Below are 24,610 nucleotides of genomic sequence, written 5' to 3' on the forward strand. Positions count from 1 at the left end.
CATGAGGTGCTGATTCCAGTGTTCCAGTGGAAGAGATTTTAGTGGAAGCTTCTCCTGCAGTGTGCACAGGCTTCATTTCAGGTCAGTAATCACATCCTCCTCAGCCTCTCCTGGGGCTCTCACATTGATCATCCTCCAGCTGGAAGAATTGTCTGAGAGGAAGGGCATGACTGTTGTGTTGAGGTCACATTTCTAGACTGAGGGTGGACTGAGGGAAGCTTCTGCCCTTTGGATTCGGGGGAGACCTGGCATTTGGATGTGGTGTGGGTGTGCAAGCTGTCATCCTTCCTGCTCCATCACGCTCATGTGTCCCCCTCCGGGCAGCCAGTTATGCTGGGAAGAGACAAGAGGAGAGGGCAGAGCATGTGATGGGTGCCTTGAGCTGGTGTTTGGATTCTGAGCAACAAAGTCTCTTCTGGATGAGGCTATGTCACCAACAAAAGGCTCATTGACTGTTCTGAGTCATCATCAAGAGTCCATGCAAAGGACTTGAGTTGATGTGAGGGGGTAGGAAGTTTGCCCTGGGACAAATCTGGAGAACAAAATATCCACAGAAATAAAACATGCTTTATGTTTTCCAGTGCTACCTGGAGAGCCAGATGGGAGCAAAAACAAAAAGCAGGAGGCCAGGGGATTTAAAAGTTTGTGAGAAAGGGCTCTTTGACATCTTTTGCTACCTTTTCCTGGGAAAGCTGGAATAACACTGTGGATCACAAGTGATCCTTCTGCTAAACTGCCTCTAGAACCAAGCTGACACCTACCTTCTCAGCAAAAAAGGGCATTACTTTGGCTAGATACACTCGAAGGTACTGGAGAGCCCATTGCTTCAGTACCTGTATGAGGGGAATCTTGCTACTGAGTAGAATTTCCACAGCTGAGTTAGGATTTTATTCCCCTTTCCCCAGATAAATGCCTTTTTTTTGGTAAACATTCTGTGGACAAGGCTTCTTTGGCACCTTTCAATAAAGTTCATTTTTTGAAATGGCAGGGCAAAAGAGGAGGAAACATGTAGATTGAGATTTATCTGTTATTTTCTAGTATGAATATTTTTTTTGAAGAATGATACGGTGTCCAGTTGCTGCTTGAAGTACTCCCTCTAGCCTAGAGAATATTTGCTTGTTCACATAAAGAGCGAACCTTCTGTGCTGTTGGCTTCTGACTGGTTTGGAAATGCCCTCAGGAAGATGGAGATGGAAGTTCAGATAGAGGGAAAGGAGGGAATTTGGATTCTTGAGCAGGGGCTGTCATCACTCCATGAAGAGGTAAGAGAAAATAATTATGCTTCCTCTGATCAGCCTAATTTCTGGGAGGATGTGGAATTTAGGTTCCTAACTGGCAAACTCCGTGTTACTTCTGGATTTAGAGAGAAGCCAGAGTCCAGGCACTTGGGGAACTGAATCCCCTGGGAAGTGCAAGGGCAGGATTCTACGGCAGGAAACTGTACTGGGGTTTTGATATTCTGCATTTGGGATCACCATAGCTGTATGTGCAACTAGTAAGGATTTCAACATCCAATTCCTGTTGTGACCTGGCCTTCCCATCCCACATCAGGGGATTGTGGTTTGGCCTCAGGAAGCATCAACCCTGCTAGTGCGGCATCGAGGACCATATCCCTGTGGTGATAACCAAGAAACATGTAAGGAACAGCTCTTTTACTCATCTTGAATTACATTCACCTGTCTCTCAAGAGCCCTTTTCCCCCTCACAGGTTGAGCCCTGTAGTTTTACTTAAGGCTGGTGCAGTGCCAGCTATCCATGAGATTGTCTGGAACTGGGACTTGCATCCAGACATGTCACTAAGGCTGTGAAAACAAGGAAGAACTGCAACCCTTACAAGTGCTGAAGACAGTTTGCAACAGCCAGAGGAGGTGTGTGATAAACCAGTAAATTCTGCTGCCTCTCTGTGTTTTCCAGAGTGACCTGGAGCTCAAGCAGTAGTGATGTTCTCCAGACAGCTCTCCACGGCTTCCCTAAGACACCAGTGAGCCACGAGACTGAGGCAGAAATTCCAGTGTGGGGAGGGTGTGAGTCATGAGATGGTGAGTGAAGGAAATAGCGGGATAAAAATAACAGAGCCCAGTGTGATGCAGAATATTAATCTCCTGCCCTGTGTTATCCTCACTTGTACTACAGGCAGCACTCTGCTGTAGTGTAGATGCTCTGCTGCTCAAAACAGATCCCTCTGTGCTACTCAGAAAGATTATGGCTCAGGATGCCAGATTGCAGGGACTCCTAATACTCATGCCCTCAAGTTGGCTGAAAATTCTTAATCACGACATTCCTGCTGTAGAAAGTACGTAATCAAAGAGCGTCAAAACGCTACATTCATATTTTTCATGTTTACATGGAAATGTAAATTTCAGTTAATTAAATTTGAATTTCAGTTAGTTTGACATCAGCTGAAAAAAATTATTAATTCAAAATTTAAATGACTGAAGTCCATCTCATTTTCCAACCTTTTTTTTTCCTCTCCTTCTTCCTTCAAAAGGAGAAAAGAAAGGAAAAGAGTATGAAAATACCATGAAAAACCAACATAATACTCAAGTTTGATTCTAGCTAACATAAATCAGTAGGAGGAAAAAAGGAAGAAAAGTAGAATTGGTAAAATAAAATTAAAAAAGAAAGCACCAAGTATTTTATTTTGAGATGTGAATCTCTCTTTTTCTACTCAAATCTGCCATCAGATCTGATAAGCCTGGTTCCGAGATCATTCACAACCAAATCAGGATCCCTTCTAGGGAGCATTTCCAGCTCAGCCATTGTGAGGTTTCTAACCCAGTCCTCTTGACATTTCCTCTAATCACTGGACAGTGATCTTCAGAGAGCTCTTGGGAGCCTAGGAAACCTCTGATATTTTTCAATCCAGCCTGGAATCTGGGCACCATAAAGACAGGAGGAGCTTTTCCTTTAACTTCAAAGGTGTCAACTCTGGCACTGAGGCTTCACTGCAGATTAACATGTGGGGAGCTCTTCTTACAGAAACTGCCTTTGGTATTTCAGAGTGGGGAGAACTGTTTATTTCATTTCACACAGATTCACTTCAAAACCTTTCCAAAGGATTTAATTTTGCTGGTTTTTTGTTGTTTCTTTTTTTTTTTTTTTTCATGTATGTCACCTTTGGGCTTAAGTTCACTTTCAAGACTGTAAAACTTTACCAAAACTGGGGAACAGCCTTCTGAGACAGGCAGGGATGTGGCTGTGTGGTGCCCATGCTGCAGGACCCACAGAGTGAATGACCAATATTTGTAGGGCTTTCTCTCCTCTTTGCCCTTTCAGGGCTGCTTTATGAGGCAAAGCGTTTGCACACACGCTGAAAGAAGGCACTGTTCAATTATGATGGATTTAAGGGGGGTTGTGTGTATGTGTAAAATCATGTGGTTCAGGTGTGCAGTTATGGCCACAGTACTCCTTCCTCACTTTCAGATCCCATTGAAACCAACTGCTTTCATCCCACCGAGCTGAAAAATCCTTTTGCTTCTGCTTCTTTCTTTTCTATTTTGTCTTACAGAAGCTGTCTGGGAAACTGCTTGGGAATAACTTTTCTGGTTTTAAATATTCTTCTTAAGCAATCTCCTGTTATTTTTTACTTTTATATTTCCATCTATTTAACTTATTATTCCCAAATACCAAGTCTTTTTGATTTTCCAATGCATAAAGAAAGAAAGATTTACTTTGGAAGTTGTACAAAAATGGAAGTCATGGTAATCATTATTTGATGTCCTTGGAACACACTTTATTTACTATTTGGTTTTATTAGGACATTGTTCAAATGTAACTTAAAGCCCAACAAGGTTTCAGGACTAATCTCCTGGGAGAGGATATTTATGGTCCATATTTTCAGAGAGGGAGATTGGAAGTAGAAAAAGGCTTAAGTATTTAGGCCTTGCTTTAACTCTGAAGGCAGGGGAAATCTGCAAATAGTTACTTGACCAGTTAAAGGAGAGGGTGGCATGTGCAGATGCCCAGCTTCAAGGGGCACTTGCATTCCATGTGTGCTCATTCCAAGCAGAAACATGGGCCTTAGATTGTGTGCCTTACTGCAGGGGAACTGACCTATTTTTCTGGAGAGGAAAAATCTACCATAAAAATCTAATTTGCAAGGATTGTGGGAGTGGAAACAGGGCTGGTTTTTTTTGTCTCTAGGATATTTGGTTATGCAAACAAATTGATGAAGGAGAAACTTCCAGCAGGAAAACTGTTGATGGTGCTCAGTGTCACTCAATTAATTGTAACACTCTTGAAAGGGAAGTGAAATAATGGTGAATCTTTCAGAGAATCAGAGAATCATCGAATGGCCTGGGTGGGAAAGGACCTTAAAGATCCTCTAGTTCCAGCCTCTCACCATGGGAAAGGACACCTTCCACTTTGTTCTAAGCCATAATTTTGTGTCCAGTGTAGAGCCTAATGGTTTTTCCTCCTTAATTAATGCAGCTTTTTGCATGACACTGTCCTGATTGCCTTCCTCCTGCAGACACTGACCATTAGGAAGACACTGCTGCAGAGTCTGAAACCAAACCAGCCTATTCCTTGTTCTCAAGTCATCTTGGGTTAGAAGCTGCTGAAAAACTTCCTTCTGGATAAATAACTGTGATGTCCCCATCATCCGCAGAATTGGATTCCTTCACTGGGATTGCTGAAACACTGGTCTGCTCCAAGGTTTCTCTCATAGATGAATAGTTCAGCTTCACAACAGGAGTGAGAAAAGTTTAAATGCTTTAGGGCTCACTCTCAGGCACAAGACTTTATTATTTGAGCTTTTGTTTGGAAATAAATTGAGTTCTTGTCATAGATTGGGCATCTTATCCCCTGCTTCTTACATATCAAACTTTCTCATAATTCTGGAAGAAGATTCAAGTGTTTGTTCTCTTTCTTTTATTGGCACTCGTCTTTATTTATTTATTTTGTATTCTTGGGATGTGCTGCATCTCTGGAGTTTGTATTTCTACTTTTACCATAAAAATGCTGTACATAGAAGTCTAGAATGCATCTGAAGATTAGTCTAATTTTTCATGTGACTTTGACTTGAACGTTTTTCTATTTATGTTTATATTGCTATTTCAAATATGTTCATTACCTGTATTCTTTATGCTTGTTCCCCATCTCTCTAACTCAATAAAATAATGTCCCCATTCTTCAGAGCCATGTCCCGTGTGCGTGACAGTGATAACAGTTTCTGAATAATAATGACTGATAATTTTAAATGTGCTAATCTATATTTATATCTATTTCTATGTCTATATGTGTCTGTCACAGCCTGAAATTCTTCTGATGTGGGATTTGAGACCGTGAAAAATTACCAGGAAGTGGTAAGCTCAGCTCAGGAATAATTCTTCATAAGTCTTTTTGGACTTGAAAGGTAGATTTTCCTGCTCCATAAAGGTTTATGTTCTTTATTTCAGTTCTCGTCCATGGCTAAATTTAGAACTGATATTACATGAATCAGTGGAGTGTCACCCATTTCACCAGGAATTTGTGTGAGGACAGTACTTCCCTGTGCAGCTCTTGGAATTGGTGCTTGGAACAGGACCTGGCCCTGCCTTGTGAGAGTCCTTTAGGCAGATTCTCAGCTGGCATGAACCAGCCTCATTTCCTTGACATTAGTGGAGCTCTTCTGGTTTTGCTCACCGAACACCTCAGAGTTTACCTGCATTTAAATGCAGCTTGTTTCTGTGAATCACAAACTTTTTAAAGGAATTTGGTTGGGTTTTTTTGTAACCCTCTCTACTCAGGAAAAGAGTACCATGACCTAGGAGATCTGTGGGCTGATGGAAGCCTTAGGCCTTTAACTAGAGAACTTCATCCTCGTCATGCGGATCTTCCCATTCCTTGCAACTCCCCTGATTTTCTTTTGCTGGATAGATCCAGTGAGGTGCTCAGTTCTGTGCTGAGGCATAGTCTTGACTGACATGAACAGATGCACAAATGGATGCAGGACTGAGGCTTTAATGAGGAGATTTCTGAGTCTGGAAACAGGCTTTGATCGTAGAGTCAACTTATCAAAATTCTGAGTGCTCTGAGCATTCATGGACATTAAAGTCCCTCAGAGCAAGGGCATGAAACCATTCAGTGCCTCTCCTACTTTGGGGAGATTCAGCTTTTTTTTGGCTTTTTCTTTGGAAAAGACATTCAGTGCCAGCAGAAACTTGAGGCCATTGTACAATGCTGGCTTTTTATTGCTGTAATATTCCTTTGGGTCTCAAAGGTTTAGTGAAGTCAGTGGGAAATTTTCTGTCATTTTCAGTGTGTTGGGAACATGTCCTTGCTGCAAGTAAGACTCCATCATATACTGTTTACAAAGCAAAGAGAGAAGGACATTTCTGGCCCTTATCTGTTTAATGCTGTATGCCAAGCCTCTGTTGAGGATTTTAAATCATACAAATTGCAAAATATCCCATTTAAATAGAACAAAGGCTGAACCAACTCAAGCTATGGGCTATTTAACACAGGGGACGGGCAATAGGGCCTCCAGGGAGAAGCCTGAGGATTGTGAGTAGTGACAGTGGTGATGGGGACAGGTGGCTTCTCTGACCTACCTACACTTCCATCACTGAACTGAGGGGAGCTCTATTTTCTCATGTCCGCAAGAATGACAGCTCCTGATTCCTCTTACATCCTGGGGGCATAGTATACACATCTAGACATCTCCAATCAGAAACAAGATTTGTTCCTGTAAACAAACAGCTGGGGCTGGCTTCTAATTAAGGTTTCTATTAATAAGGCATCTTCTTTAGGTGAGCTACTGCTGCTGTTTTGCCAAAAGCATCTTCATTAATTTCTTTTCAGCTTCTCCTTGTCATTATTAGAGCATAGGAAGCAAGTCAATGGTTTAATAAGCTTGAGTTTCAGACTAGGATAATCAAATAATTTTTATTCCATTTATCAGCTTTTAATTTGCAATAAAAGATTAAATTTAGATGAAAATATCTTCAACCTGAAAAGGAGATTTTGCTTAGAAGTTGACTGTCCTTAACCAGCACCTAGCTCTTTGCTTGAGCTTTGTGCCTGTAGTTACAAGAAAAAAGATCCAAGGTAAACACAGCAGAAGCCACCTAATGATAAGAAGAGTGATGGACTGAAATCCACCGAGGTGAAGGTGGTGCAAAAACCTGTCTAGGATCAGGTTCTTAATCCCAGGATCCAGTCGCATCCCCTTGTGAGCATGTTTGCAGCAAAAGAACCTTGCAGAGCATGTGCCTGCCATCAGCCTGATTCGGCTGCCAACACTCTGCTGAATGCTGAGTTCATTCATTATTATTGCTGGCTTTTCAGGAGGCAAGATGAGCAAAATCAACATCAATCTCCAACAGATGGGACTATGGGAGGGCAGCTGCAGGCATTTGGTGCACTACATACGGCAGGCGAGCGCACGTGGAATCCTCTGCCCCCGGAGCTCCGGTGTTTCCGTACCACGGGCAGCAGGAAAATACAATTATCTGAATTAACTGCCTGCAAATCCCTGCACTTTGTGCCGCCCACTCGGGAATTTAGGCAGGACCCAGGAACACTGAGCACAGAGGTGCCATTCCTCACGTGGCAGCGGTGGAAAAGCACATTCCTGCCTATGTGAGATGAGCAGGGGCATTCCTGCAAGCCTCTTGCCTTTTCTTTTTTGTTCTTTGTGCTCATTCTGTTTTGTTTTTCAGGCTGGCAAATGAGATTACAGAAAATAAAATGCAGAGGAAACGTGTAAACAAGATTACTAGGGCAAAACAGCGCCTCTCAGCACATTAACTGCACTGGGAGATGTGAGGCTGGGGCAGGGCTGGAAGCATTTTTTGCCTGGGTACAGCAGATGCAGGCAGAAAATATTAATTATGTGCTCTGAGAGAGCTGTTCTCACCCTGTTCAGAGTGCTGACAAACTGATGGTGGGAAAGAAGCACAAAGAGTTCAACTTGTTAGGGATATTTTTATTATTCTTTCACCCCAAAACATCGTTTTGAAATCATGTTGGATTTTGACAACTTTCAAAGAATCTCAGCTGTCATTTTGCTGTGTCTCAGGCATGGACCCACACACACTTGGCTCTGTGGATACGACACAAGAGCTGTCATAAGATGAGAAATCTGATAATAACCAAAAATGTTTTGTTGGTGATATAGAGGGGATACTTTTAGTTGGATTCTTTGCTCTTGGTTTAAAATGCTCGGTTGTTGATGCAAGCCCTGTCTGCCCAGTCTGTTTCAAGAGCTGTGAACTCTTCACTTCGGGAGCTCTGCAGAAGGAAGGGGCACAGGAGAAATAAAACTAGCTCGTGTTTAAAAAAAAACAACCACATCACGACAAATCCTCCACCTTTCTGCTTGCTGGCAGAATCTCTGCTCCCTCCCATGCAGTCCCAGCTGGAGAGCCTTTACTTGCAGCAAAGCCACTCTGGTTGTGACAGTCCCTTTCCACTCACTGCTCCCTTTTCTTTCCCTCCTAGGGAGCAGCAGCTGCCACCACAGCCCCTCTTTTCTGCCTCCAAGGGGCTCCCCACTTACGTAATTTGCAGAAGACAAAGGAAGAAAATATTGAATAGATTCCAGACAGGGTCAGGCAGATTTTTGTAGTGGCAGACATTAGCAGGTCCAGTGCTGCAGTGAGCATCCTGCTTCAACTTCAGGTGTAGTCAAATCTTTCACCCAGGCCCTGAACCTGCCTCACACACAAAGCCAGGGCAGAGGAGCTCTGTGCTCATGTGCTTCTGGGTTTAAAAGTGCCTTTCAGGCCAGAGTTGAACCTGGTGTTTGGAGTGAGGCTAAGTTAATGGGCTGGGGGGAATGTGGCTGGGTGGGAGCTTTTTTGCACATGACTGGCCAAAATCGGTCTCTTTAGCAGTGCCAGGATCAGTGCTGCTGCTGAGGGGTCATCTAGGGAGAGTGTTCCCTTATCCCCTCTCTGCCAACCAGGGGAAGAAAGGAATAAGTATCTTGAGCAACCTGGTCTGGTGGAAGGTGTCCCTGCTCAGGCTAGGAGGATGGAATGAAGTGGTCTTTAAGCTCCATTACAATCCAAACCATTCTGTGACCTTATTAAACTATGCTGAATCCTGGTTGAGTCAAGGACCAGTAGTTTCTGTCATTAAAGAGCAAAGCTCAAAGCAGCTTTTGGGAAGAAGATGGGGTAGAAGGCACAAATTAATTTTCCTCTGCTCACTCTGGGGTCTGCCTCATTCCTGCCCATCGATGAGATGGATGCCAGCGTGGAAGCTGGGCACAGATGTGTGCTTCAGTAGCTAATGAGGTGTGACTGCTTCCCTTCTTGCTCAGGAAGCACAGCACAGTGCTCCTTTCTCTGCCACAGGCGATCCTCCTGGACATCTGAACAGGGATTCTAACGCTCAGGGAAGGAGACGTGTCAGAGGGTGAGGAATGAGCAGAGCAGCCTTTGGGGACTGAAGGGGCAGCAGCAGCCTTAGTGCAGTTTGTGTGTTGGCTAAGGACTGTTTTATAAATGGAGCACAGCTATCATCCCTCAGGTGCTTGGAGGTTACAAACCTCTCTGGAGGATAACCAATTATTTGGATTGGCTTAAACAGGATGACTCACTGCAACAGTGTGGAGCCAAGATACCTGTGTGAACACCTCAGCAGAGAGTCACAAACAAGGCTGAGGGGGAAAAGAAATCCCATCTGTCAGTGAAGAATTTGCACAAAACCTCCTGATTGCTAGAATTCCATACCCTGGTATTCCACGAGTTTCACAGAATCATGGGATGGCTTTGGTTGGAAGCCTTAAAGCCCATCCACTTCCAACCCCCTTCCGTGGGGGACACTTTCCACTAGGTTGCTTAGAGCCCTATCTAACCTGGCCTTGGACTTTTTCTGGGATGGGGCAGCCACAGAAACATCTCTGGGCAAGTTTCTTTCAAGTCTTTCTCTCATTGACCCTGCACAGCTCAGGTTGACAGGTGAATAGGGTGTAAGAGCAAACCCTTTCCTGTCTGGTTACAGAAATTGCTACCTTTGCTCAGGTACACTTTGCTCTTATCCTAGGAGAACGATGGACTAGAGATCAAAATTCTCCTTTCAGAGCCTTCCCAATGCCATTCTCCATCCTCTATCATGCATCCCTGAGCCTCACTGGCACTGCCTGGCTATGCAGGTGGAGAGGTGGAGAATACCCAGGCTCAACACCACACCCAGGGTAATTTCTGGGTTGCTTTAACTTTCCTTGATTTTTCCATTCTTTTTGTGCTTCATTAGTGTGACAAAAAAACAGGCTGCTCCCAGCACATATTTGTTAGACATAGCAGGAAGAGTACAGATCTTTAAATGTGAGGGACATGGTTTCCTCAGCAGCTTTTTTTGCCCTGTTTTGCCAAACTGGCACTCCCTGCTCAGCCTCATTGGGAAATTGCCACAAATAAAGCCCATACTGAAAAGCTTCTACGTATAAATAACTATGAAGACAATGAGTCCAAGAGTCCATAGCTGTCTGTGGTGGTTTGACATTGACAGGAAGTCGGTTTTCTGAGATATGCTGTGGTCACCAATAAGTGTTCAGATTTTAATATTGGCACTTGGTTTGGTTACTGATATTTAGACACGCTTCTGAGAACACACAGGGGTTTAAAGCGGAGCTGCTTTCTTGGAAGGTTCTCTTTGGATTTCCGGCGGGAGAGAGTTCGATTCCTCCCCTGGCCCAGCTGCTGGCTGGGGGGAGTCCTGCCGTTTGAAGGAGCTTTTGACCCTTTGTAGACAATGAAAACTTTACGGAACATTAACCCTTCCTAGAAGAGAAATAAAAGTAGAAGATGAAGAAAGAAATGAGCAAGTGATGAAGGTCTAGGCTACAGAGAGAGATGTTAGAAAAATGAAGAAGATGGAGTAGCATTTTTTGCTAGACTTTCTTTTGTATAGCTATAGACAGAACCATGTTTCCTTGTGATAGAGAGACTGCATCGAGGGAGAGCAATGCCCCAGAGCCAGGAAGGTTCAGCATAGGTACCACTCGGCCCCTGGGGGTGAAAAAAATATGGGGGGGACAGATGTCCCAAAGTTGAGACTGTGCCTGTTTTTTGGAGTGAGACAAGGCATTCTTAAAAGACAACCCTAAAAGCAGCTCTGGTCCATGTGCAGTGGTGAGAACGTGGACAGTGGGCATGGAAAGAAGATGTCACAATGGCAAATGATCTCCAGGCAGTGCCACATGTGACAAGAAGCCCATAGCACAAAGAAAGACTCCTCCTCTTAATAAACTGAAGATTAAGTATTCTAAAGAATGGTGCCAGACCAAGAGTTAGTGATTTAAGAGATGTATTGTATTAGAATTTGGTGGGGAGAGGAGGAAAATGCTTTTGTAAGGTTTTCATTTTCCTTGTGTGTTTTTTTTTCTTTCCTTGTAGTTTAGTTATTTTCTTGTAGTTTAGTTGATAAAATTTTCTTTATTCTCTAAGTAGGAGCCTGCTTTGCTTATTCCAAGTCACATCGCACAGCAGACACCAAGGAGAAGGTATTCTCATAGAGGCACTGGCATTGTGCCAGTGTCAAACCATAACACTGTCCCAACTTTTCTTCACTTAAATTGGTGTTTTGCTAGGCAAGGTTTGAGAAACTGGAAGAAAAAACTCTAATATAAAATAATTTTTTTTCTTTTTTTTTAATAAGATGTGTTTAATGCACTTTGCTACACCAGAATGCAGTGCAGAAAGGCAGCTTTTATCACTTACCTTTGATCATCTAATAGGTTTTCTGTGAGGAATATGAGCAAGAGCTGGTGGGAAAAAGAAAGGGACAGGCAACAGTTAATGGCAGTTTTTTAAACTGACCATCCAGACTAGTGCAGCTGAGTAAATGTGACAGCTAACACTCTGACTTCCCTGGCTCTGTCCATATGAATTGCTGGTAAAACTTCCCTTCTCTGAGATGAACACTTCAGAACTTCATGGTAAGCTTTGCCATTCTCTGTTTGTGCACTGATATGAATCTGAATAAAAATTTCTTCTCACCACTGACTTTATTCATGATATAAGAAGGTTCTAAGAATAAAATCTAGCTAAGTATCTCCTGACTCACCCTCAAAAAAACAAAAAAAAGGAAACTCAGGCCTAGAAGGGTCTTTACAAGTGGTTGTGTGGTGAAAGAATGTTCATCTTTTTTATGGTACCCATAGTTTGAGGATAGGCATGAGGGGAAATCATTCTCTGGAGAGATATAGTCCAAGGAAAAGCAGAAACACTACAAGAGAATGGATGGGACATGGAAAAGTAATGAATTCTTTTTCCATGGCTCCAGGCCAAGAAGATGGAATTGCTGATAAGCAGGTGAATCATGTGAAAATGAGGTAAGATTGTTCTCTTATTCTCCCCTTGGACACAGGGAGTCCGTTCTGAGGAAGGTGCTTTGATTAAATGGAAGTTGTTTCCAGGCTACACAACCTCCCTTCCTCTGTGTACAAGTGAGCCCCAAAGATCCATCTTAGCCAATAAATGTACCAAATTCCTAAAGGAACAGGCTGCTAGCAACCTTATAAGGAAAGTATGAAAGGCTTGGGGAAAGAAGGTTGTACAGGAGGGAAGAAAGTAATAGGGAATGACTTAGGAAAAATAACAAACCCTGAAGCTCCAAAAATTCAGTGAAATGAATCTCCCAAAGAGAGTACTCAAGTCCAGCAAGTGAGAACAGCCCTTGGTGACCAGCTTGAACCTCCCAAGATATGCGGATGGGATGAAGTGAAAATCACCCCCATTTCTGCTCCTTCACCGTTATCCTATCTGCTTTGTGCTGGAAATGTGTCTCTGTTATTCACAGAACAACTGCACATAAGAGAAGGGGAAAGAAGGAAAATCTGCACTGACTAGGATTCTGTGACCAATTGATTCCATGGCCACTGATCCCAGTGAATTTTAACAGGCTGATGCCAGCACAGTGTTATCTTTCTTTCATGGGGTGAAGTGATTTCATCAGGCTTTCCCTTTCAGTAAAGGGCCTGACTAAAGTGATGGTGATATCTCTAACGGGATTCTGATGGTAATATCGCCAGTGAAAAACCTGCAGGATGTGCAGGAAATTTCCATCATTCTTTTGTCTCAGGTAGCCATGGCACGAGAGCAGTTTTTGTGACATTTCTGAAAGAAATGTCAATAAATCAACTCACTCAAGGGCCACATTAGCAGTGTAACCACTTTTTAAAAGAGTCTAGAAATAATATAAAGACCTCAGCTCTGTTCCAACATAAATGTATGATTGTGAGGCACACCAAAGTGTGTGGGACATAAAACACAAACTGTTTTCAGAAATACTTCTGGCTTTCTCTTGATGTAGCTTGATGCATAAGACCAGTTTATAGATTGTCACTTGCTCCAACACTTAAAACATTTTTTTTATGTGTTGAGGGAAGAATTTCTGTTTTTTCTAGTTCTCTGTTTTCTATTTTCCCCCTTACATTTTGTCCCAAATTTAGAAGTTAAAGTACTTAATGGAAATAACTGAAAATTTCAAAAGCTCAAACTGAAATGTTTTATAAACCAGCAATTTTTGTCCTATCTGAAATGGCACAGAGTGCCATGAACAGAATAGATAGGAAATTATAGTTACCTCTGAATAATATTATTTGTAGAAAGTGTCATAGAAAACAGACAAGAAGGTGAAACAAATCTTTATTGCTCTGGATGAGATGTTTCCAGTCACCTAAACCATGTTGTCCAGCAGAACATTCTTATAATTTTATCCACTAAATCCATTTTTACTCAAAATCCATTAGATACTTCCCATTTTCCAGGGAGTTAAAGGCTGAGAAAACCACATAGGTGATCAAGATAGAAAATGACAATACATAAAGTGTGAATTTATCTGACTGTGGAGGATGATCTGGTCTGATGTATGTGGTCATCTTTCTGTGGCTCCCATCCAGGATTCCCATCAGCCTGTTTGTGAGTTTGTCCTTGTACTCCCAAAACACCTCTAGCAATCCATTGGAAGCTGTGGAAAAACAGGTCCTGCACTAAACACAACCCCGTGCTGAAAGAGTGATGTGAAAATATAAAGAATAATTTGTGAGGAGGGTAGTTTTATATTTCTAATCCCCATTCTTGAAATGACAATCTTCCTTCCAGATATACCTGTTATAGTCAGATAATGAGATGATTTGCTCTCACAATTAAGGGAGAACTATTGTGTGACTATTAAGAAAAGCATTAGTGGTGTATAGTTATGTTATTGTAGTTTTGATGCCCTCTGTTCTCCCCATGGTTCCCTTTTCCCCCTGTATTGCTGCCATCACACAGCCTGGGCTGTCTAGGGCAGGTACAAAGAAGCTGCACAGGTATGGGGCAGTGGGGAATGGAAAAGCTTGGTGCTTAGGGGGTGCAGCATGGCAACACCTGACCTCCAATCCAGTTACAAGAAAGCAGTTTCCACTGATAAATGGCAAAGAAGAGCTGACTGACTGACTTTGGGAGGGGCCAGGGCTGGCTGATGCAACCCCCAGGGGTATAAAAGACTGAGCATCCATCTTGAAGATAACCGGCCATGAGGCCAGTTCCCCACACTGCAAATTTTTTGTTATGTAGTCCTTTTGTTCTATTTTTGTTAAGGTTTGATAAACCTTTTTAAATTTTCAAAGTGAGCAGTTGTTTTTCACATACCTGAAATTAGAGCCCATATCTCAAAGTGTGTTTGTCAATTTAATCATACAAGGAAGAAAAGTATGGAGCAGCTGATGCTTGTGAGAGACTTAAGAATAATGAATAGGATTTTAAAAATACCAGCCCTACTGAGGTAACAACTCTGTTGTGCTTCAGCCTGGTGCTACAGGCCTTGTGTTTGTTTCTCTGTTGCCAGAAAAGCTTATCAGAGATTAAGGTTTTTATCAGTACTTGAAATTTTATTTTGATATCTCAGATTCCACAGAACATAACTCAGGGAAATAATACAATTTTCTTTCAGTAGCATTGATCCAGTTTGGATCTCATTTTATTTGGAGTTGCAACAAGTCAGAGGATTTATCTTAGTCACAAAATGAGGCACAGAAATGCCTTTGCTATAGATAAATTAAGATAAAATTGTATGATTGCATCTCATTCCTTTAGGTAGTTTAAGGTTAAAACAGTCTGGCACCAGGGCAGAGCTCTTATAGTGAACATTTTTTACAAAGGCTCCATCATCCTCCAAACCTCCAACTTTCCCAAAAACCTAGTCTCTGAACTTTGGTAAATTTGGTAAGATATTTTGCCCTCACCCTTCCTAATGGCCTCCAAAATATGGGATTTTTTCTCTTGGTTGTAGTTACTTATCCTTTCTTCTTAAAATATAAGAAAAAGGGGGTTTTTTTTTATCTGACTGGGTACTTTGCCAGATTATTGTATGCCACGAAGTGCCTCTGTCTCTGTGGATTGTTCTTTATTTGCTCAGAAGTTCAGGAAATTATTCTTTCCATCTCTGGCTGAAAAAGTTACATTGAATGATCCTGGTTCTGTACTAATGTCTGGTGCTTAAGGTGGCCCAATAGTCCTTTTTTTTTTCCCCCACACAGGATTTAAATTTAGACTGTCCTCCACCCTAACACTTATCTGATGATATGCAAATGCAAGATAAGCGTGAAAGACCACAAACTTGCACTCAATCAAAGTGCAAAAGTAAGGACATTTTTCTTCATTTGTCACACTTAGAGAAGTTTAAGTGCTGGTCTACTGATAAGTCCACTCAGTTCACATCAGGTGAGTGCGAGAAGATTCCAGGCCAAAGAGACTGAACCACTCACCACATGATAAAAACTTGACCTGACAACCCCAAAATCTGCCCTTACATCAGTGACCTCAGTGGCTCTTTCCCCTTTCTCTCCAATGATTCTCTTCATGCTCCATGAAATGTGCATTGCTTTGACAGCCAGCAGAGCACTGAAAGATGGAAAACAAATATTGCAAATGTAAAGTTCTTGACTCACTGAGTTGATCTCCCAAAGGAGATGTTTTGTCCTGTACAGGGTCTTCAAACTTGAAAACCACAAAATAACTTTATAAGAATTTGTGACCAAAAAAAAAAAAAAGGTTATTATTAGATCTCTAATTAGCCCTCTAATTTCTGATTCCTTTTTGTCTTGTCCGCTGTCCTTTGCTCCCACAACACTCTTTAGCATAAATCAGGTGTTTGAAACAGCTCAAAGCAGTTGTGTTTGCAGTAGAAGTTTTGCTTCTAATCACATGCAGTCCATACTGTTTGCTCCTTGTCTTGCTGAAGATAAAAGATTTTCCTAAAAGCAGCTGCCTGGCTAAGAACAGAACAGGGAAAGCTGAAATTCCAGGGATTAAATTGGGTTTTCCCATGCAAGAGCATGTACACAGTGAGATTTGCCAGTCTGTTTATTCCTCTGTAGAGTCCAGTGAAGACAGCTTCAGAAGATCACAGATAACTCACATACCAGGAGAAGTTACTTCTCAGTGATGAATCCATACTAAATTTATCCCAATTCCAGAGCAGCAGTTTATCGTGCTATAGTTTATAGCAGTTTATATTTAAAAAAATAACCTCCTTTCCTTGCCTTCTGAGACTTGAGTTTCACTTGGGAAACTTCTCTCAACAGCTCTGGGTTGTTTTTTTTTTTCTTCTCTTTCAAGTAAAATCATGAGCTGCTGAAAGGTTCCAATGAGCTTCCAATTTAAGTTCTGTGGGATAGCAGGGCCCTCCAAATGGTCTCTGCAGAAGTGGCTCTTGGCAAAGGCAACACTCCTTTTTTATTTGGTTTCCTCTGTGAGGGTGAAATCCCCACCATGAGGACAGCTGTGGGCTGGAGTAGGAAGGTTCTGTATAATCCTGGGAGATAAATAGTTAAAATATTATTAATCTGAAAGTGGAAGGAGGGAATACAGACCCTAATGGGTACATGAGATAAATAGCAAGGGTGCAAACTTGGGAATAGAATGAGAAAGGCAGACAGAAAGAAGAGGATGAGGGACATTGTCTTCTGCTCTCTGAGACTTCAGGGATGCCACTGAAAGGAAGATCTGCATGGGTACAGGATACAAAAATAATTATTAGGAAGAGGCATGATAGTCAGATAACATCATGATAGGAAATTTGGAATGACTTACTTGTAGTGTTTTTATTCCTCAGTGAAATAGGTGGAAAACACACAGGAGAGCTGTAATCACAGAGGTTCTCATCATTCTCAGACTGTCCAGCTGAGTGTAAAGAAAGGAACCTGCAATCAGGCTAAGCATACAGCTGGGCTGATATCTTTCTAATAGTCTGGTGGTTTTGGGGTATTTTTGAGGCTTTTTTTGTTATAAATAGTTGCCAAATTCACTTTGTAAAATGGGTACCCAGTAGCAATAGCTGGAATGTAAGATGGTTCTGCTTGTTTTCCTTTGAGACTTTAGCTTGCAATCAGGTCACTGTAAGCAGACCTTTTTGGCCCATGTGGAGTCATATCGTTCCCTCCTCCTACAAGTTGCCTGATTTGGATGGATTTTGAAGATAAAATTATATCACATGTAGGCCTCAGGTATAGCTTTTCAAATTTCCAATGTTTCAATGTGTAAAACAGTTTTGGTGGTTCTATGATAGCTATGGATAAGAAGGGAAATATTATTTTCTGGGCTGAAGCAGTGAATTCCAGATAGTGACATCATAAATTTCAATGGACCTTGGATACATGGGTTCAATCATACACTTTAGGCCTTGAGCACCTTCAACTCCCCAGCTGCAGAAATCAATCCATGAGAGGGACAGCTCCAGCTTCTTCTTGCCCATGTTTAAAAGCCTTTCCCATCTCTACAAAACATGTTGGCCATAAAAATGGATCAATCCAAGGAGGCAAAACCCCATTTTTTCTTGTAGATGAAATTAAGTAGTGTGAGAATTGAGAACATCAAGTCTCAAGGAGACTAGCTCCTGAGTTTGTGTTATTTATCTATTCTAACAGTGCCAATCCCATGGAAAGGAAAGAGCTCATCATCTGCAACCATATAAAATAGTGTTAATAGTATGTGCCAAACACACATTTGCTTCCAACAGGATTTTTCCAGTGGTTCCCATGTGTGTCTATTAAAATGTGTCTCAATATCAGGAGTCACCCAGGTATTCCAGGAGGAAAACAAAACAAAATCCTAGTTGAAACTGAATACTGCTGGCCATGTGCCTGAGGTTGCCTGTTAAAGCCAGAAAAGAGATAAGACTGAAATAATGTGAGGTAAGGATTGATGATGCAACTTCCCTCCCTCATTTTAAAAGGAAATAATGACCTGTTGGATTCCTGCCTTGCTTGCATTTAAATACAAACGCTTTCAGTCTCAACATCTTAAGGGTTGCAATCTTCTGCACAGAGGAAACCATCTTTAGTTTAGTGATGAAACGAAACAAATGGTCTCTCCTTTATGCACTAATCTTCCTGTATGTTTCAGAAAATTAAGGTTTGGGAAGTGGAGTTGAGGCGGGGTGAATTCTTCTCCTGGGAGAGAATATTCAACAAAAATCAGTTCAGGTAGATTCACTTAAAATTGTATCTCTTTTTATGGATAAGTAGCTTGCAGGCACATTGCCTATTGCTTTTCCAGAATGTTAACAGCTTGTTTTAACAGTTCTCTATTGTACAACCTCTTTGTAGCCATCTTCTCTCTTCCCAATTTCATCTGGGTTGCACATAGACAAAGCAATATTGTCTCTGCTGCAAGTTCTATGTGGTTCACTACCAAAGTGTTCTTCACTTTAGGCTGAGGAAGGCAGATTTTCATCTGGGATTTGGTCTCATTCTTCTTCTTGTGCACTTGAGAGGACTTTCAGAATTAAATGTGTATCTAAAGAAATTTTGGAGAAAATTTCAGAGAAAATGTGTATCTGAAGAAATCAGTCAATTATGGATTACTTTGTGTCTAATATATTTATTATCACTTAATGTTTAATCTAATAATGTACAAGTACAGTATCAGACTTCCAGTGACCCTACAGGGAGACTTTCCTGAGTGAGACTTTCCTCTGTTTCCAAAGTTTTGTGTTAGTGGTGGGGTTTTGGTTGGTAATTTGGTTGTGGTTGGTTTGGTTTGGCATTTTGATATGTGACTTCTTTAAAGAACTGCCCTTAAGGTCCCCTCCACAGAACCACAGAATCATGGAATCATTAAGGTTGGAAAAGACCTCCAAGATGTCAAGGCCAACTTCTGACCTTGTCAACTAAACCAGAGCACAGAGTGCCACATGCAGTCGTTCCTTGAACACCTCCATGGATGGCGACTTGACCACCCACTGGACTGCCCATTCCAGGCTTGGCAATCATTTAAAATTGGAGAACAAATTCAACTTTGGATCAAGAAATAGAAAACTGGCCAGAAATTAGGGAACCTCAGTTTCAAAGGCCTTTGCAATTAAGTTGACCAAGACTTACTTTTCTTAAATCCAGCTGTTATGCTTCACTTTAGACACCTTTGTTGCTGATTCTAATGAAAAACATTTGCAATGATATGTGATACAACCTGCTAATGTTCTGCAGAAGTGAAAGGTAAAAGCAGGTGTAGGGTTTCACTTAAGTGATTTCATAAATTAACTTTAATGTGACCTGTGGTTCCTTTGCCGAATAACAGGTTAGCAAATGAATTTGAATATGTATTATTTGTAAGATGAAAGCTAATGTTAGCCTCTGAATGGAAACCTGACAAGTTTTTATTGAGTAACAGTCTTCTTATTATTTCTAGTGAATAATTCATGTCCTGAAGGTGGCTGTGGCAGAAAGACTGCATCACCACACATGAGACAAAATCAGACATTTATTCCACACTTTAAGGTGTGCATTCAGATAAGAACAAGACTGAAAGCCTAATTCTCATCGGGGTTCAGTAATTCACAGCATCTGGAAGCAGCTTAGTGTGGAGCAGGCCCTGGGGAAGACAGCAGGGCTACGAAGCCAAAATGTTTGAAGGTCAGGAGGGTGTAGTTTCCTACAGAGATAGCACTCCCCTGCTCAGGGACCTTCTCATTAACCCAGGGATAAGGGTGAAGAGATTTCCTTCATGCACCTGACACAGCCTTTCAGTGTAATGTGCTCTATTGCAAATAACCTCCTGCCTCCTGGATATCATTTAGTGTAGAATTATTGAATGATTTTCGAAATGTTATCAGGGAAATAAAATGCTGTTAAAGCACAGAAATGCTGGATTCTGTTGCCTGAAAGCACCCACTGAAACTAATGCTGTGAGTGAGACCAGTTTTTTATTCAGCAAGTAAAATGTCAAATTAAACACAGCTCTATTGATACACCAAGAAAAGAGTTCTTGGTATAATGCCAACATCAATAATTATAAAGGGGAGACAACAGCCTAAAAGGCATGGCTGGCAGCACTTTTAAAATATTTGTCCTTGGTGAGACCAGAGACTGATTTAGATTAAATTTAGGTTACAAAGAAAAATAATATCTCAAAGGGCATATCATAAAACTTAACTGATTTATTTGTTGCAAACCAGATCAAACAAAATACAGTACAATAAACATTTATTTGTTTTAAAATGGCAAAACAGCGCTGCAGACAGATGAGTGAGTTGGTTCAGTACACAGTCAGTGAAGAGTTAGGGGATCAAGGGATATGATTCTGCCCCTCTGCCCCTCTCTGCTGAGCCCCCCTGCAGGGCTGCATCCAGCCCTGGGCCCAGCACAGCAAGGACAGGGAGCTGCTGGAGCCAGGCCAGAGCAGGGACACCAAGGGGATCAGAGGGATGGAGCAGCTCTGCTGGGAGGAAAGGCAGAGGGAATTGGGATTGTTCAGCCTGGAGAGGAGAAGGCTTTGGGGTGACCTCACTGTGGCCTTGCAGTGCCTGAAGGGAGCCCACAGGAAAGATGGAGAGAGACTCTTGACAAGGGCCTGGAGTGACAGCACAAGGGGCAATGGCTTCACACTGACAGAGAGCAGGGTTAGATGGGATATTGGGAAGAAATTGTTCCCTGTGAGTGTGGCAGGACTTTGGAACAGGTTTCTCAGAGAAGCTGTGGCTGCTCCATCCCGGGAATTGTCCAAGGCCAGGATGTGAAAGGTGTCCTTGCCCACAGCAGGAGTGTGGGATGAGATGATCTTTAAGGTCCTTCCAAGCCAGGCCAATATTCTCTCTTCATCTTTCTGGGTTTCAAATCTCTGTCAGTGTCTGTGAGCATGTGGCATGTTCTAGACAGTTCTGCATGTTGAAGAGATGAAATTTAAATGGACAGATTCTGTCTCAGTTATGGCTCACCTCTTTATGACTTAGCTCCAAAACGAAGCAGGTCCTGTGTGTGGAGGGCAGACAAAAGGTCTCCAAGCAAATATTAGCTATTAAAGTCTATTGAGTGGAAATCTGCCTTTAGTTTATGGAGTGGTCATGCGCTTAGACAGTTAAGGCAGAGACTATTGCCAGTGGGTGATCTAAACATTTTCTGGCAGATCCTCAGAGGAATCACTGTGACTGAGGTTTGTGAAAGAAGAAAAGACTCATTTGTTCATTCACCATTCTCCAACCAGTCGTGCATGAGCCCATGGTGATGCAGAGCACAAATATGGATTGAGCTACATTGAACATTCATAAGTGACACTGGTGACAAGTACCTGGGACAAGGCAACTTGTCCATAAGAGAAATAAAGTTTATTGTGACTTCCTGCTGCTCTGGCTCAGCAGCCTGTTTGCAATGAAGAGAACACATTGCACAGGCAGGGAGCTCATCTCAGAGGCAGAGAGAATACTGTCCCTGGACGTGATGGAGATAACTCAGGCCTTTGGGACAAGTCCAACAAGACTGCAGTAGATGATCTTTCCTAACCATTATTTGATAGATCCACACTCTCAAAGTCTTACCCCTCCAAGGAATAAATCATCATTATCCTTTCAGAGCCAGTGAAGACTCTTCCACGCAGAATGCTTTTCTAAATGTATTTTGTCAAACTTTTGCTAAGACAAATTTCTAAGAAAGACAGTTTTCAAGGGGAGTTTCTTGGAGCTCTCTAATAAAACAGTCCTCTTAAAACTGATGTACTGATGTACTGATTTTGGGAGAGAAAGCTGTTCTGAGAGTGCTGCAGCAATGTTTTTGGTTTTCACCACTATTTTGTTAATTAGTACCCTGGCTTCAAAAGATCTCACATTCCTTGATACTTCTCAGGCAACTTAAAAAAATACTAAGTTAAAAGAAAATGTTCTGCACCAAGCCATTGCCTGCTCTGATATGGTGACAAATGCTATTTTGGTAATACTACATCTCTGTCAGAGATGTCTCATTGCAATGCATAGGTGTAATAACCCATGGAATCCTCTCCCTCTCCTACTGGAGTCAGATCAGTCCTGAACTTTATCCACTTTTTCAACTGGCAATCATCTGATCTCACATATTGTGCTTGTTCTGAACATTAAAAGAACAGTCTGATCCACTGTCTGAAGCTGTAATAATGGCAGAAAGGATTTTTTTTTCATGATCAGATGCTCAAAAAATTATTTTCAAGTCCTTATTTTCAGTCAAAATAGGAAAAAATATGTCAAAGCACAAAGATTTTATGCTGTCATTTTAAATTAGTGCTCTAAAGTTCCAAACGTCACTGTCTAAATAGTAAAAAAAAAATCCCAAGTATAATCTCTTTCCAGTGGTTACATTTGAATTTGTAATGCACTTTTATAGTAATGGTGTCTTTATGCTTACCAAAAATAAGACACTGCCTACTTACTCCAGATAAGAAGTTTTTCCTGTGCAGCCACAATGTTCTGTTATCCTTCACTTTCCATGGTGTGAAATTACTCTGCAAGTGCACAAATTTTAAGGAATTATTTACTATTATCATTTGTTTGTGTCCTTTTCCAACCCCCTGTGAAAATTTGTTTCTTTCTACCTACCACTCGAACTGGAATTTCCCTTGAAAAATTTCAAATATCCATAGCATCATGCCAGGTCGCATCAAGTCATTCAGGCTTTCAAGACATAACATCAGCCCACACAATGTGACATGGTTGCTGCATCATGTCACAACTCTTCAGGGATATTATAGTTTTTTAATAAATGATTGTGGAAGTTACCATGGCTACAAACCCTCTTTATTCTGTTCAGATTTGAAACATTTCTTTATATATTGGCTAAACCACTCTTTCCTTCCCAGCAACAACATGAGTGTTTCAAATGTGCTTATTGTCAAGTTTCGAGGATGAGGAAATTCCTAGCATATTTCCATGTGGTTTTCATTGTTTTGTTGATTTTTTTTTAATCAGCTGTGATTTCTTTCCTTGGGATAAATGCAAAATGTGAAAAAAGGGATTTTATTGCTATTTAAATAGCACCTAAGAGGACTTAGCTGCTGTAGATAAGGACAACTCCAACGGACTTGTGAAGGTCAAAGTGGGCAGTGTCTGGAGTAGGAGGCAGTGCCCTGTGAATGCCACTTGTCATTCCTGCTCATTTTTTCTTAGAGTTGCCAATGGTATTAAGCTGGAAGAGCTTGGCAGGACACCCTGTGGAAAAAGCATGACAAAGAAGCTTCATTTTCCACCCTAACACTGGGTAAGATTTGGAAGTTTTATCAATGGGTTTCATTTCTGGAATTCTAGTGTCCACTGTCAGCAAGTCCCAAAGTCTGGTGGTCTTTCCAAGAAAGTTTGTAATTCTCTTCTGAATTTGTAGCCAGATTTTGGGTGTTTCAGAGTCTATGGAGGAATACAGCCTAGGAAAATCACCTCTGCTAACAAAAAGTAACTTTCTCTCGAGTTTTGCTCAAATAAAAGCAAAGACACATCCGGGTTCATCTTCCCCTTGTGTAGTTCTGGAACACCCTATGGCTGGTCTTACCAGGCTGAAAGGGAGACAAACATATTTCTCTTTTGCCTTTTTGCTTTTTATTTGTTTTTAATAATTTAGATTACATTATTTTAATTTCCAGATTCTGTTGAAAAGTGGATCTTAGTTGTAAAATACATTACTTTAGGCCAAGTTTCTTTGCTTGCTGTCCTAGTTGTGATTTTTAATGTTTCCCAAAGAAATGAAAAGGAAATTTGTTGGAATTTGACCAGATTCTCTTTATCATAATTATCTAATATCTGTATTATGAAATGGGAAATCTAGGAATTCAAAATGAAGGAAAATAATTCTATCTGTTCCCTCTGGGGATTTTGCATATCATATCTTTATACACATTCTATTATTGGCATATATTTATTATATGCAATAATTACAATAATATATTGCTTATTAATATTTTAACTACATATGGTTTTGTATGTACATATTTTGAAGTGATTTCCTTTACTGCTAGGAAATCACTAGGACTAATTGCTAGAAAAGTAGCAGTTGGCAGAATGGAAGATCTTGATAGACATGTTTTAATAGAAAAACATCTATATTAGGAACCTTTTCTATGTACTTCCTCAATTATATCATAAAAATGAAACAAATGTCAGTGATTAAAACTGTTTAAAAATAAATCTTTCCTTATCAAATGTGCATGCAAAAATTAATGGTTTTAGGGGAGTTAAGGCTCCCATGTGATCAACAGCCACTCCATTAGATTGATTTGCATAGTTTTGTACACCCAGAGTCAGTGTGCAATTGATTTATTAAAAATATGGATATTGATCTAGTAGCGATATCCAACTGTGATGGACAAAGACTCTCTAAGAGTTTAAAGTTAGAAAGTGTATGTTTATTGCAACGCCGGGCAGTGTGTGGGATAGCTCCGAAATACACACTGTGATTTACAGGTGATTA

The 24,610-nt window shown here is 41.2% G+C and overlaps 1 protein-coding gene across 4 annotated transcripts in view; it reads left to right on the forward strand.

Annotated features, from left to right (window-relative positions):
* The window catches only part of KCNA5 (potassium voltage-gated channel subfamily A member 5), a 145,679-nt gene that overhangs the window by 21,325 nt on the left and 99,744 nt on the right, over positions 1-24,610 (forward strand). Inside the window, exons 2-4 of one of the 4 annotated variants that reach the window (XM_054282187.1) lie at positions 1,076-1,262; positions 1,915-2,039; positions 4,472-5,120. The exons of 1 other annotated variant lie outside the window; for it this stretch is intronic. The gene's annotated coding sequence lies outside the window, so the exon portion shown is untranslated. Of the gene's footprint in view, positions 1-1,075; positions 1,263-1,914; positions 2,040-4,471; positions 5,121-24,610 lie in introns of those variants that run through there. 2 more of the 4 variants (XM_054282188.1, XM_054282186.1) reach the window with 2 other exon arrangements.

This window comes from Melozone crissalis, unplaced genomic scaffold, assembly GCF_028551555.1.
Source record: "Melozone crissalis strain CALT ecotype California unplaced genomic scaffold, PUWL_Pcris_2 ptg000033l_1, whole genome shotgun sequence".
NCBI classification, from domain to species: domain Eukaryota; kingdom Metazoa; phylum Chordata; class Aves; order Passeriformes; family Passerellidae; genus Melozone; species Melozone crissalis.